The 12,399-nt window shown below is 36.8% G+C and overlaps 1 long non-coding RNA gene across 1 annotated transcript in view; it reads right to left on the bottom strand.

The window, feature by feature from the left end:
• Positions 1-12,179, bottom strand: part of LOC120883951 (uncharacterized) — a 37,555-nt gene extending 25,376 nt beyond the window's left edge. Inside the window, exon 1 of the long non-coding RNA XR_013435708.1 lies at positions 12,022-12,179. This is a non-coding gene — a long non-coding RNA (uncharacterized LOC120883951). The remainder of the gene's footprint in view (positions 1-12,021) is intronic.
• Positions 12,180-12,399: the final 220 nt, after the last annotated feature.

Genomic DNA, 12,399 nt, shown 5'->3' with positions numbered 1-12,399 from the left:
AAGATTTCCCCCATTTATCTTTCAACCCTTCTTCTTATGCATTTAGTTTAGTTTTTATGCCCAAGGGATGTTTCATTCTGATCCCTTTTCTGAAATGTACTGTTCTTGTTTTATATAAGCAATAGATTATTTTTCCTCTCTGATGATACTTGTATTTGTTTTGTTTCCTGAACTTATCTTTTATACTGTACTTTTTATTTGTTTTAATCTCTGTATTAAATCCCAAATCTTTCCTTAAATTTCTGCAGATTTTCAGTTCTTCATTCACATTTAAGAGTGAATCACATAGAAATTAACTAGAGGCTCTGTTTGCATGGGAAAAGCATAAAGATTATTGAAAGCACCTTTTATTGCTAGACGTATGCTTGAATGGATATTTCTGGTTATAGTCTGTCTTCTGAATATGAGCCTGGCTGCTAGGGATGTGGTGGTCAAATGAGGTAATGAATCTGCAGATGCCACCATTTTACTTCTTTCCTACTCCCTTCTATGTTTCATCCCCTTCTTTGTGATATATGGATCTTCCAAATTCTAAAGCTTGCCAGTGTTCTGCAGGGAAGATTGTTGTAGTTCTTTCTGTTTCCTCCCTCTGCAGGCATGTAGGTGTCTGCACTACATTCTCCAAAATCAACCATTACCCTTCCCTCTGCTTCCTACCTTCAAAACTCTGAAACTTCTCTCACGCTCTTTGCCACATTTTTTATAAGATTTATATGCTTGACAATGCAATTAAGGTGAGAATAGGGGTGAAAAATATATTTTTATGCTATTTTTAATTGAATAGGTGGGTATTACTTTTTTTAATAAAGGGCCCCAGAAGTTCAAGGCATGTTCCTATTATTTTCTTTTCTTTTCTTTTTTAAAGAGAGAGAGAGAGAGAATTTTTAATATTTCTTTATTTTTATTTTATTTTTTTTTTAGTTTTTGGCGGACACAACATTTTTATTTTATTTTTATGTGGTGCTGAGGATGGAACCCAGTGCCCCACGCATGCCAGGCGAGTGTGCTACAGCGTGAGCTACATGCTCAGCCCCCTATGATTTTCATCACCAGGAAATATTAGAATAAATAAATCTTCACATCCTGTAAAGATTATGAAGTAGTTTCCACTGAGAACATGCCACATAGAATGCCATGACTGGTACAGAAACAACTGCATGTCTGCTTCCCCAGAAGCAGATCTTTGTTATTTAAAAATGGTTGTTGAATGAATGAGATCACATTTCTAAGAAATGACAGAAATATATACATGAACAGTCACAAAATGCACACTTTCTGATCTATTGATTGTCTTTGGAAAAATTTATCTGGGTCAATCTCATCATGTCTATCTTGTCTGAGATCATTTGTTTGCAAATCAAATTGATCATAGCATATCTCCTCGGAACACAAATACTAAAAAAGACATCTGAGTCACATTGTAACTTATCCATGTTTTTCTCTGGGCCACTGCCTCTGCTTTCTCATACCCAGGTCAATGGTCTCTCCAAATAGTAATGTCCACCTTAGATCTCAAAATCACCAAGTGGGTTTCTTACAACTAAATGCCTCAGTATCTATGTTTCAATCCCACTTCCTGGGAGAATGAATCTGTTTGGCCTGATCTAGAGAGCACTCACAGTAGGTGCCCAAGAGCAAGTTAACTGAAGTGCTAGAACTGTCTCTTCTCTGACTACTATAGGTGGAGAAATTCTACTAGGAGGACACATGAAGATCCAAAGAAATTTATCCACACCTCTGACAGCAACAGAAGCGCTCAAGATGGTATCTAGTACTAGCTATGCATGTTAGTTGGAGCAGTCTATAATGATTGATCTCAGCATAACCCTGATATTATTAAAGTTGTTTTAATTTTAGTTTTCTATGGATCAAGCAAGAGAGGGAGTATAAAGGGTGATCATAAAATACAAGCTATTTCAGTGGACACGGACCCTATAGCCTTTCTGGATCCTCAGTTTTGTCTAAATTTCATAAGGCATGGCCAACACAGAGTGAAGAACTAGACAGGTCGGGGAACGCTAGGACCTCAGGCTCACTGTCTTTGTTTTTTTGTTTTGTTTTGAGTGGCAAGGCCTGATCAGGCCAATAGGATTCATTCTCCCAGGAAGTAGAATTGAAAATGGATACCGAACCAGTTAGTAGTGAGGAGCCCCGGAGACTAAGAACCAGGGAGGAAACTGTAGTATACTGCAACTAGGTGCACACAGTCTATTCTGTATGATAGCCAGGCCTATTGGAGGTTTCTTTTCAGGTGCCCTGGCTGTGGTCACATTATATAACCCAAAACAGTGAAGACACCATGAGGATTTAATGTTTAGCACAGCAAGAACAGTAATCCATGGTAACAGACACCAGGCTTAGTGCAGACAAGAAAGAGGAAGGAGGAGACTCAATATTTGGCGGAAGGAAACTACCAATCAGTTCTAGGAAGAAATATTTTTTGTAGAAAGATGAGGTTTTTTTAATTTGCATTTAAAAAAAAACAAGTTGGATATCTAGGTTTCAATGTACAATTCTGCAACTACCAAGTTTCTTAAAAGCACGTGTTAGCCAAAAGAACCACATCTGCTCATAGAATCATGCCTGCGTAGAGTTAATTTGTGAAGCTATCTACACACAACCTAATGTACACACAGGACACATCCGACCCTCTGCAAAGGAGTATGGATTTTAATCATTCCCCTCAGGCCAAAACCCAATATAATCAAGAATGAGGAATGAGCTTCATATACAAGTTTTCCTCAAAACAAAAAAGGAAAAAAAATCACAGAATATTTAAAAGGAGGAGAATGCTGGAGTTAAATTATAACTATCTTATTTTAAAGATGAGATAACAATTTATTCAAATGTTATAGATATTTAAATATAGGTATATAACTTTTTTTAAAAATTCTTTTGAGGGACAGGGAGATTTCTTAAATTTTAAGATATGATTTGTAGCTAGCTATCCATAAACACTCTAGCTAATTCTTATTTTATTTCAGACCACAATTGGTCAAAAAATTTAATTTAGATTTCTTTCATAAAACACCGAAATTGCTTCAACATGCCATCTAGAAAGTTTTATGTAACTAAAGCACATAATAACAATGTGATCTTTCTGGATTAAATAATATCAACAGCAGTCTTTATAAACTATTGTGGAATAGGTAAAATGCTATATTTATTTCAGATTGTATTTGTGCCAGTGATTTTGAAACTCCTTCCATGATTCTTGTGCCCAGATTTTTTTTTTTTAGTTCCTTTGACTTTGTGCATTGAAATTTATGGTGCATTTTCCAGTACTCCCTGCTGCGTGCTTCATCAGGTCCTGGCTGCCAGGCCACTAGGAAACAAGAAATGAATGCTGGAAAACCCTGTGGCTGTTCTTAACTAAAGAACTGCAAACATGACCCAAGTTCTCTGCAAATCCTCCTAGATTGTCAGAAGAAAAATGCCAACAAGCTGCAGCCATTCAATGAAGCAATATTTCCCTTATTACTTGCAAAGTCTTTTATTTAGCCTCAACAGTATCATATTTGAAATGATTTTATGACTGGGGGCAATACTTGGGTAGCCATCTGTTCTCTCAGATTAGCTGTCAGATGAGTAGAGTGTTTTTAGTCAATGTTTTCAAATTGCTTTAAAATATCAACAAATTCAATATTTGTTCATGACATTAGTGGGGAATATTTTCATAGTTTATCTCAAACAAAAAGTTGAATTTCCCAATAATTTTATATTGGTTCCAAAGCCACTTGTACAAATGGATAGATTCTAAAGGACATTTGAAAAAAAAAAAAAAAGAAAAGGAAGGTGGTAGAAATGTCAAGATGGATTTGATATACCAGCGCTATCTTTACACTTGCAATTTTAAAAGCAAATCTTTAATTTGGAGATTTCTGCCTACCCACCATTACAGCCCCCTTCAGGGCAATGATCTATCAAGTTCTGACTGTCTCAAACTGTTTGTACCAGATTCCACATCGATCACACTCACCCTTCCTACACTTTTCACCAGCGAGCCAAGAAACAATAATTTTCAATTAAGAAACTAGAAGAAGACTTGGGGTTTGATTTATGGTGCATGACTAATTATCAAATAGCTGGCCTAATGAAAATTAAGCTGCTGGTTACTACAAAGATTTAACTTCATTTTCTTGAAGAGATACTGATATGATCCAGAATGTAATTTATTGAAGTAGTATGATGCATTTTAAAAGTCATAGACATGTAAATGAGATAATTATCATTTTTAAATGACAGGGCTAATTATTTATATTATGATGAATTTTATATTCAGAGTACATATACACCTGAAATAAAAGATTATCTTTGCTTGCGATAATGATTTTCACTTCCTTGTTATGCTACTAGAATATCTAAAAATATTGCACATAGTGTACAGGTTGGATAATCTTTTCCATAAAATAATTAAATTTAATATCTTTGATTTTTTGAGAATTACTTGACATAAATTATTCAGAATGAGTAAATGAATGAAAACTTTAAAATCATTTAGTAGCAAGTGAATGTGACAGGTCCTATGTGTATTCTAAGTTACATATGATCTTTTTCTTAGATTGTTAAATACAGAGTTGTGAAATGCTCATGCCAAAGATCATAAAAACACAGAGATGCAGTTTAAGGTGGCCTTTGCTCCGTAAACAACATGATGTGCTGCTTCATTACATATGCTGTTTTCTAGCATATTAACTGGAGCTCTCTTTGAAAATACTCATTTCTCCATCCTGGCTCTACTTCACCTCCCATTGCACTGTACAACTAACCTGCACCATTTGTGTTCCCCAAACATGACCTTCATTTCTCGACAGTCTCCCTTCACTTGGGTAAGTCCATTCATAAACTTCCTGCAAACTATATCTTTAAGTTCTGCTATCTTTCAACAGCAATAATAGATGTCACATCCTCCATGGAATGAGCAAAAGTTTCCCCTTCATCTTTCCACCCCATCTTGAAAGAATGTCTCCTTTCCTTTGAAATCCTACAGCATTATAGAGTCATCAGTCATGTTCCTTGTTCTCAATCTCAATGCTGCAATGAGAACTTGTAATGTTCTGGTTCTTTATTTCCATGGTGAATATTCATGGCATATGTAGTATTTTCAGTTAATGACAATTTATCAAACTGTACTCTTAGAGGCACTTTTCTAGATGCACATCATATTTCAGTTAAAGTATTTAAAAATGTCACTTCATCCCAATTCAATTAAATGTGAATCTCTGGGGATAGAACTTCAGGCCTCGGTGTTTTTGAAAAGTTCCCTGATGTGTCTATAATTCAACCAGCAGTTCGGAACCACTGACCCATTTGATATCTAGAGAAGTGTATCTTCCTCTCTAGATAAATAATTGTCAATTCTTTACCAGAATGACCACTACTAGACATCATGTTCTTCCAAGAATTTTCTGACCCTTTATAGATGTTGTCCCTGCAATCCGTAATCACTGCATGTTTATTACTTGTTACTTCATAACTCTTACTACAGACTTATAAAAGCAGCATTCTCCCCTTTTGACTACACACTCCTTGGGACCAGGAGCTGGATCCATTTTTCAATATGTTCCCATAGCACTATTTTGCTATTTCTGAGGCTACTATTTAAAAGGATAGTGAGAAAGAAACAAAAGTCAGAGTAGCATAATAAAGGGACTCGTTTTGTGAGTCTGTTTAATGATGTCCTGTAAGATGGCAAGAATATAGAAATAATCCACTAATTGCCTAGAGCAAGATATATTAATAATCTGAAATTTTTTCTTGACATTGCTTTTCTCCGGCAAAATTAATTTTCAGCTGTCCTCTATATTGCTACCACATATGTTTATATAGATACTAATTAATAAATTTCCATGGGAATAAAGCATGTCAGTTGCAGCCCTCAATTCTCCACATTCTGCTTTACCTACAATATGGGGAGGCATCATTAGGGGGTTCTTCTTCCTGCTTAGGAGGATGTAAGCCACCTAAAAAATTAAAGTCTAGAATAATTAGTGAAGAACAAAAGACAAAGTCAGAAAGATATTTTCAAAAAATGGAGCCGCAGATAGGTCCAGTCCACACAGGAGTTGAAGCTGGACAATTAGAAAATGACTCCTGTGGTTTATTTAAGGGGGCACATCAAAGGCAGGGGTAAGGTTTTAGGGGTGAAGTCTTGCTTCCTGATGTCTTGAAGTTAGCAGGTTGATTGGCATCTTGGCAGGTCACAGACATCTCTGAGAAGTGGTGAAGCTGTAGCAGGTCACCCCATCTCTGATGCTGTGTGGGTCCTGGGACAGAGCTTTAATAGGGCTCACATTGTGTCTGGATGGTCAGCCAGAGGAAATGTACCCACTGGAAGTTCCCAGGCAGCAGATTCTCCTATGCATTAGACTGTGATGTCGACGTAATCCACACACAGCCCACGGATGGCTCTTGACACTACAGAGCTGTCTTTGTAAAGTACAGACCTAATTCAGCTCCTGCCCTATCTAGGAGCTTTGCCAAATGCCTACCTCCACAGTCCTTGCTATTCAAATGGATCTTGAAGATATTAGTCATCTTCCTGCCACTGTAATGAAATACCTAAGATAAGTAGCTTACAAAGACGAAACAGTTATGTTGGCTCACAGTTTTAGAGGTTCTGGTCTAACATTCTTTACACGAATTACACCATTGCTTTAGACCTCTGCTGGGGGTGTATGAGGACAATAGTGGGGTGTACCTAGTACAGCCAACTGCTCAGCTCATGGCCAGGGAGAAGAAAGAGGATGGTGGATCCCATAGTCCTCTTCCAGGGTACAACCCCAATAACCTAAAGTCCTCCCACAAGGTCCCGCCTCCTAAAAGTTTCTGCAACTCCTAACAACACCATGCTGGGGACAAAACCTTTATCATATGAACCTTTGGGGTCATTCAACACAAGGGACTAGCAGTGCAGGGCAGAGCCTATGAGAAAGGCTTCACACCAAGAGCAACTTAAACAGAATCTGCATTTTATAAACTCTCCAATCGAATTATGTGCACAAAGTTTGAGAAACTCTGATGTTAAAAAACAGCAAAAATGCAGACCTTTCTTGTCTGCCTCAACCTTTCAGCCTTATTTCCATCTAATCCTTCATACAAAACTGTGGTGGCAGCCGTGCAAACTGACATAGGGTTTCTGAACCTAATGTACATTTCCTAGCATTTTCCCACACTTTTATCTCTATTATCACTCCCTTCCACACATTTGCCTTGTAATTCACCTGGAAAATTTCCCAGTTAACTTGTGCTCCTCTTCTTAGAAGCAAGACCTTCCCTCTCTCCTTGGGTAGAGTTGGGTCCTTTTTTATTTTTTCTGACTTGCAAAGCTCTGGTTTCAGAGTTATCATATTGTACTGTAAATAGTACATGCATTCCTATTTTTCCTTAGACTGTGGGCTGCTTGACAGCAAGAATTGCATTCTGTTGAGTGTTGTATTCCTATCTGAATATATTTTAAACATCAAGAATTAAGTCAACAGATGTTTTTAAGTGCCTAGAACACACCATTCCTGTGGACAAAGAATGGCAAAATGTTCCTTTTCATATTCAAAAGTACTTTCATTGTGGTTATTGATTGATTTCTCTATTTATAGTGGAACAGGACTTACATAGAAATACAGAATTAGAAGTGACTTGGGACATAATATAACCATCCACTTATTCTCTTTCAAATAAAATGATCCAGGTTAACCCCTCTATGTTTTGTGTCCAAACTGAAAGTTAAATAAATGATTTCTGAATAACTTGATGAACTAAGTCCCATATTGAGCATTATATTCAAATGCAAGCCTCTTTAATTTTTATAAGTTACCTAAAGCATTTAGCACAGTGTTGTTATGAAATAAGTGATCAATAAAAGATATGTTTTCTTTCTTCAGCCTCTCTTCTCTGTAGCTTAAATCACTCATACTGTAGTTAAGCCCGCAATGTCTTCATTCAATACTTAAGACATAAAAATTAAAATCAACCTCCAAACTTCATTTTAGTTAAATGGTAGCAGAAAGACCCAAGGAATAAATAATTTTCTCACTTGTTTTACTTATTTACTATACTACCGATGAGAACAGGCAGAGTTTTATTTATAAGAACATTAAGAACTTTTGTAGTACAATATTTAGTAATCTATATGTGACAAAGGAAACACTAAGCAAGTTTATAGACTGTTAAGGTCTGTAGACAAGTCAAAATAACACCTGGTATTTTGCCAGAGAAATGTTAGAGTTCGTAAACAAGTCTGGATGGTGCCTGGCAAAATGCCAGAGGGAGTGGTTTGAGAAGTAACAAAAGCGAGCCATTAAGTGTGGAGATTCCTTATTGGTTGACTGATGTATCTAGTTTATGCTATATCGTTTTCATTAGCCAGGTCTGCAAAACTATCTTTGAAAAGAGAGTTCACTTTGTTTATGGATTTCGTAGTCCTGATGCTATTCTTTCATTTCAAATTTTATATTCTGAGTCAATTTATTCTCTTTTTGTTAATCATTTACTTGAGATAATATGGACACTATCCAGAAATTACAAATTGTGGAGAATGGGACACAACTGTGTCTTTTGATGGCATATGTGTTTGTACATCAACTAAGATTCTTATTCTACAAGTCAAGTGATATAAAATTATTTCCAGATACATTGCAGCAAGTAAATATCTGTAACATACATAGTGTGTGTGTGTGTATACATAGTGTCACAGGGTGTGTGTGTTTGTGTGTGTGTATAAAGATCTTACTCTGAGACCAAGGGCAGGCTTGCTTCTTGCTTGCTGGAAAAGCATGCTCTCCAAAACCCACTGTACATGCATCAACTGGCTTCCCTGCCTGCCCCCACCAGATCTGGGCCAAAGGATCAAGAGCCAGAGACCATGATCAGTAACAGAGTGATTTATTGACTTTTAAGTGGAATAAAATCAAATCTCAAACCTGACACTTAGGTGCAAAGGAAGAAGGAAAATGTAGTCCTTACGTGCCCTGCTGAAAATTCTGTTGTGTTTTTAAAAAAAGCTGCTTGCCATAATTATCAATGTCCTCATCACTTCATTTAAGTTAAATACATTTTGTTGCTTCTTTATTCCAAGCAATGCAACTAAAGGCATGCAATATTGCTAACTCCCTCAAAGAGCAAGGAAGAAAATAAAAAGCTTCTAGCAGATGATGTGAATTGTTAGAGTCTGTAAACAATTCAGGATGGCACTTGGCATTTTGCAGAGGGAGTGGTTTGTGAAGTAACGCCAGCGAGCCATTAAGTGTGGAGATTCCTTATTGGTTGACTGCTGTATCGAGTTTATGTTAATTAAGATAAGCTGTGTGGAATGTATGTATACCCCTCCTGTCCTACAATAAACGGCTCCCACTCCTGCTGTATCAATGTACACAAGTTGCTCGTCATCCCCGGGTTATTTTGCTGCAGCCGGACTGCGGCAATGAATGATTCCTGCATTGCCCAGAATTATCATTGAGACATTGATCATCTATTTGTACTAGCTTTCTGCTGACTTTGAACAGAAGCTGCTTAACATCTGATGACATATAACTCAATTAAGAGAAGACAAATTTATGAGTTTCACAAAGTAAGAAAGTGTTGACCCTGGAGAATGGGTGTCAGTGGCTTCAAGTAAAACCCTGGAGATGGATGTAGGGCAGCTTTTCAAGAGAGGCCATATTACAAATGATTTTGGTGGTGCAAAAACAATACTGTGCTGGGGTTGGGGTTGTAGCTCAGTGGTAGAGCACTCACCTAGCACGTGCGAGGCTCTGGGTTCGATCCTCAGCACTACATAAAAATAAAGAAATAAGTAAAGGCATTTAAAAAAAAAACACTGTGCTAATTAACATGGACATCAACCACTGTGAACCAAGAAGCGATTCAGCAGTCTATGTTCAGGTGTTAAGAAGTTTTAGGAATCCCTTCAATTTATTGTTCTTTTATATTTCTCTTTATGAATGAACAGAAATGATGGTATTTAGTAAAAATTATACCCAAATTGATCTAAAAGATTTCTTTACACGAGTATAATATAAAAACAGACAGGATAAGAAATCATTGAATCATAATTGAATTGTCTTAAACATAAAATAAGACTCTGTCTTACAAATGGTGACATATTCATGTTAATAAGGTAAATTCTGGGATGTAAACACAAGTATTGTTTCCACCTTGTGAGCCCCATCCTTGAAAGGAGGCTTATATTACTTCACCTTCATGTGACTCTTGTATACTCTTTCACGGTCCTAGAGCATTGCACTGACCAGCTCAGCCCATGCTGATGAGGGAAAGACCCAGGGAATGGCAGATTGGTAATACAAAAGGAGCACAGGCTCCTGGATAATTACAGAAAGCAAAGCCACCACCCTGTTCCAGACACCTTTGGACCTCTAGACTGTTACAAGAAAGTGAAACAGGTTCTTGTGATGTTGTCAGTTTATTTGTTACAGCAGCTTCACCTACATACTAACTATTGCAATGAGTGGCAATTTAAAGTTGATATTTAAACATTTACAAAGTTTACTTTACCGTAAACTTTGGATTCATTGAGCTTTACTTATCAGAGAAACCATAAAGGAAGATACTGTTATTGTCCCTGTTTTTGTAGATAAGTAAATGGAACTTCATAAAGGTTAGGTAATTATCTGAAGTAACACATAAATGGAGGAATTCAGATTTTCCACCCCTTCAGACCAACCCAGAACTACTTTCATTACTATGTTCTTAATGTTCCCAACATTCAACCGCACGAAGTACATTTTATTAGTGCCAACTTTTGATTAATATGGTACATTCACATGATGGTAACTCTATAGAGCAATGCAAGCACCTAATGTCCAAAAAAATTTTTTAACCATAATTTTGATTTCGTGTGACCACAACACTGAACATTTATTTGATCTTAAGAAATGGTTCAAAATAACAGGGGTGATAGAATATTATCTCTAAGTGACCAAAAAAATGTATCCAACCATAAGAAGATAATGAACACAAACTCATTTAAATATTTTAAGCACATGAAAACTTAATTATAAATACTACATCACTTTTGAATATTTTCAGTATAATGCTATGTGAAAAAGGCAAACTAGAAAGAGAAAGGGAAAGGATTTATTAAGCACCCACCATATGTCAGACATTATGTATTTTATACAAAATATTACATCCTTGACTTCTCCCCTTCACCAGTTTCCAGATGTAGGACTTAGGTTCAATGAGTTAAGCTTTTGCTAAAGATCCTGCAACTGGAAAGAAATGGTGTTAAGATTTCTCATCCAAAAAAAAAAAATCCATGTATGGTAAGAAAGTATTTGGAAAGTCAATTCAATATGTTTTTCCAGCATAATCAGCTGCCTCCCAGATTCGATCTTGACCTTTTCCAAACTTGCTTCTCATCCAGGGTTTCCTTCCTTGGTGTATGGCACAATCACCATCTGGTTCCGCTAAACACCAATGCACTTCCCTCTCCCCAACCCCTGCTCTATCCATCATAGACTGCTCTCTATCCATCATAAACTCCTCCCTTCATGAAGCTTCCTTCTCTCCCCAAGATCACAAGTAACTGATCTAGCACATCTGTTCTTGACCCCTCTAATCTGTTCTCCGTTGCAGCTAAAGTAACTTTTTAATGAAAACTTTATGATGTCAACACAGGCTTAAAATACCTTAAAGGTTTCACACTAATCTTTGAATAAAGTCCAAATCTGCAAGAACCCAGGGATTCATCACTTCCAGAATCATCTCTCAGTTCCTCTTGGTTGTCCAGCCACATTCAGTGTTTTTCACGTTTCAGTGTAACATGATCACTCAACTGCCCTTGGCAATGTTTCTCTAGCTGAAAATCTTCTTTTCTACTCTAATCCATCCAATATCTGTCCATTCTTCCTGCCTCATTCCCAGTATCATTTCCACAGGGATCCATTCTTGGTTCCACTTAATGTAAGATCTCTATATTTTTCACTCTTACAAAAAAATACATAACTCCCTCTAGATAGAGTACTTTTAAAAATTTATTCATATGAATATTTAGTTAATATTTACCTCTCCCAGGAGACTGTCAGCTCCATGAAGGTAATAATCTCATCTGGATTTTACTTCTGTTGTACATGCAGCGCCTGGGACAGGTATTCAATAAATAATTCTCATCAGATGATCAAATGGACTGAAAAAAAGGGTGACACTCATGGTGACACTAGCAACCATAGTCCAACTGTGACAACATATGAAATAACTTTGTTTTCAGACTGTTTGGGTCCCTATTTGCATAATAGGGTCAAGGTACATTCTGCAATAGAATTGTAAACCAACCAAATTTACCTTTCATCCACCTCTTAAACTTTCTGATCCTTTCTTCTCTCCAGTTCTTTCCTATTCCCTCCACATGCCTGGTCTCTTCTTTTATTCTCATGGCCTTACGAG

This window comes from Ictidomys tridecemlineatus, chromosome 3, assembly GCF_052094955.1.
Source record: "Ictidomys tridecemlineatus isolate mIctTri1 chromosome 3, mIctTri1.hap1, whole genome shotgun sequence".
In the NCBI taxonomy this organism is placed as follows: Eukaryota; Metazoa; Chordata; class Mammalia; order Rodentia; family Sciuridae; genus Ictidomys; species Ictidomys tridecemlineatus.
This window is presented reverse-complemented; position numbering and strand designations above follow the sequence as displayed.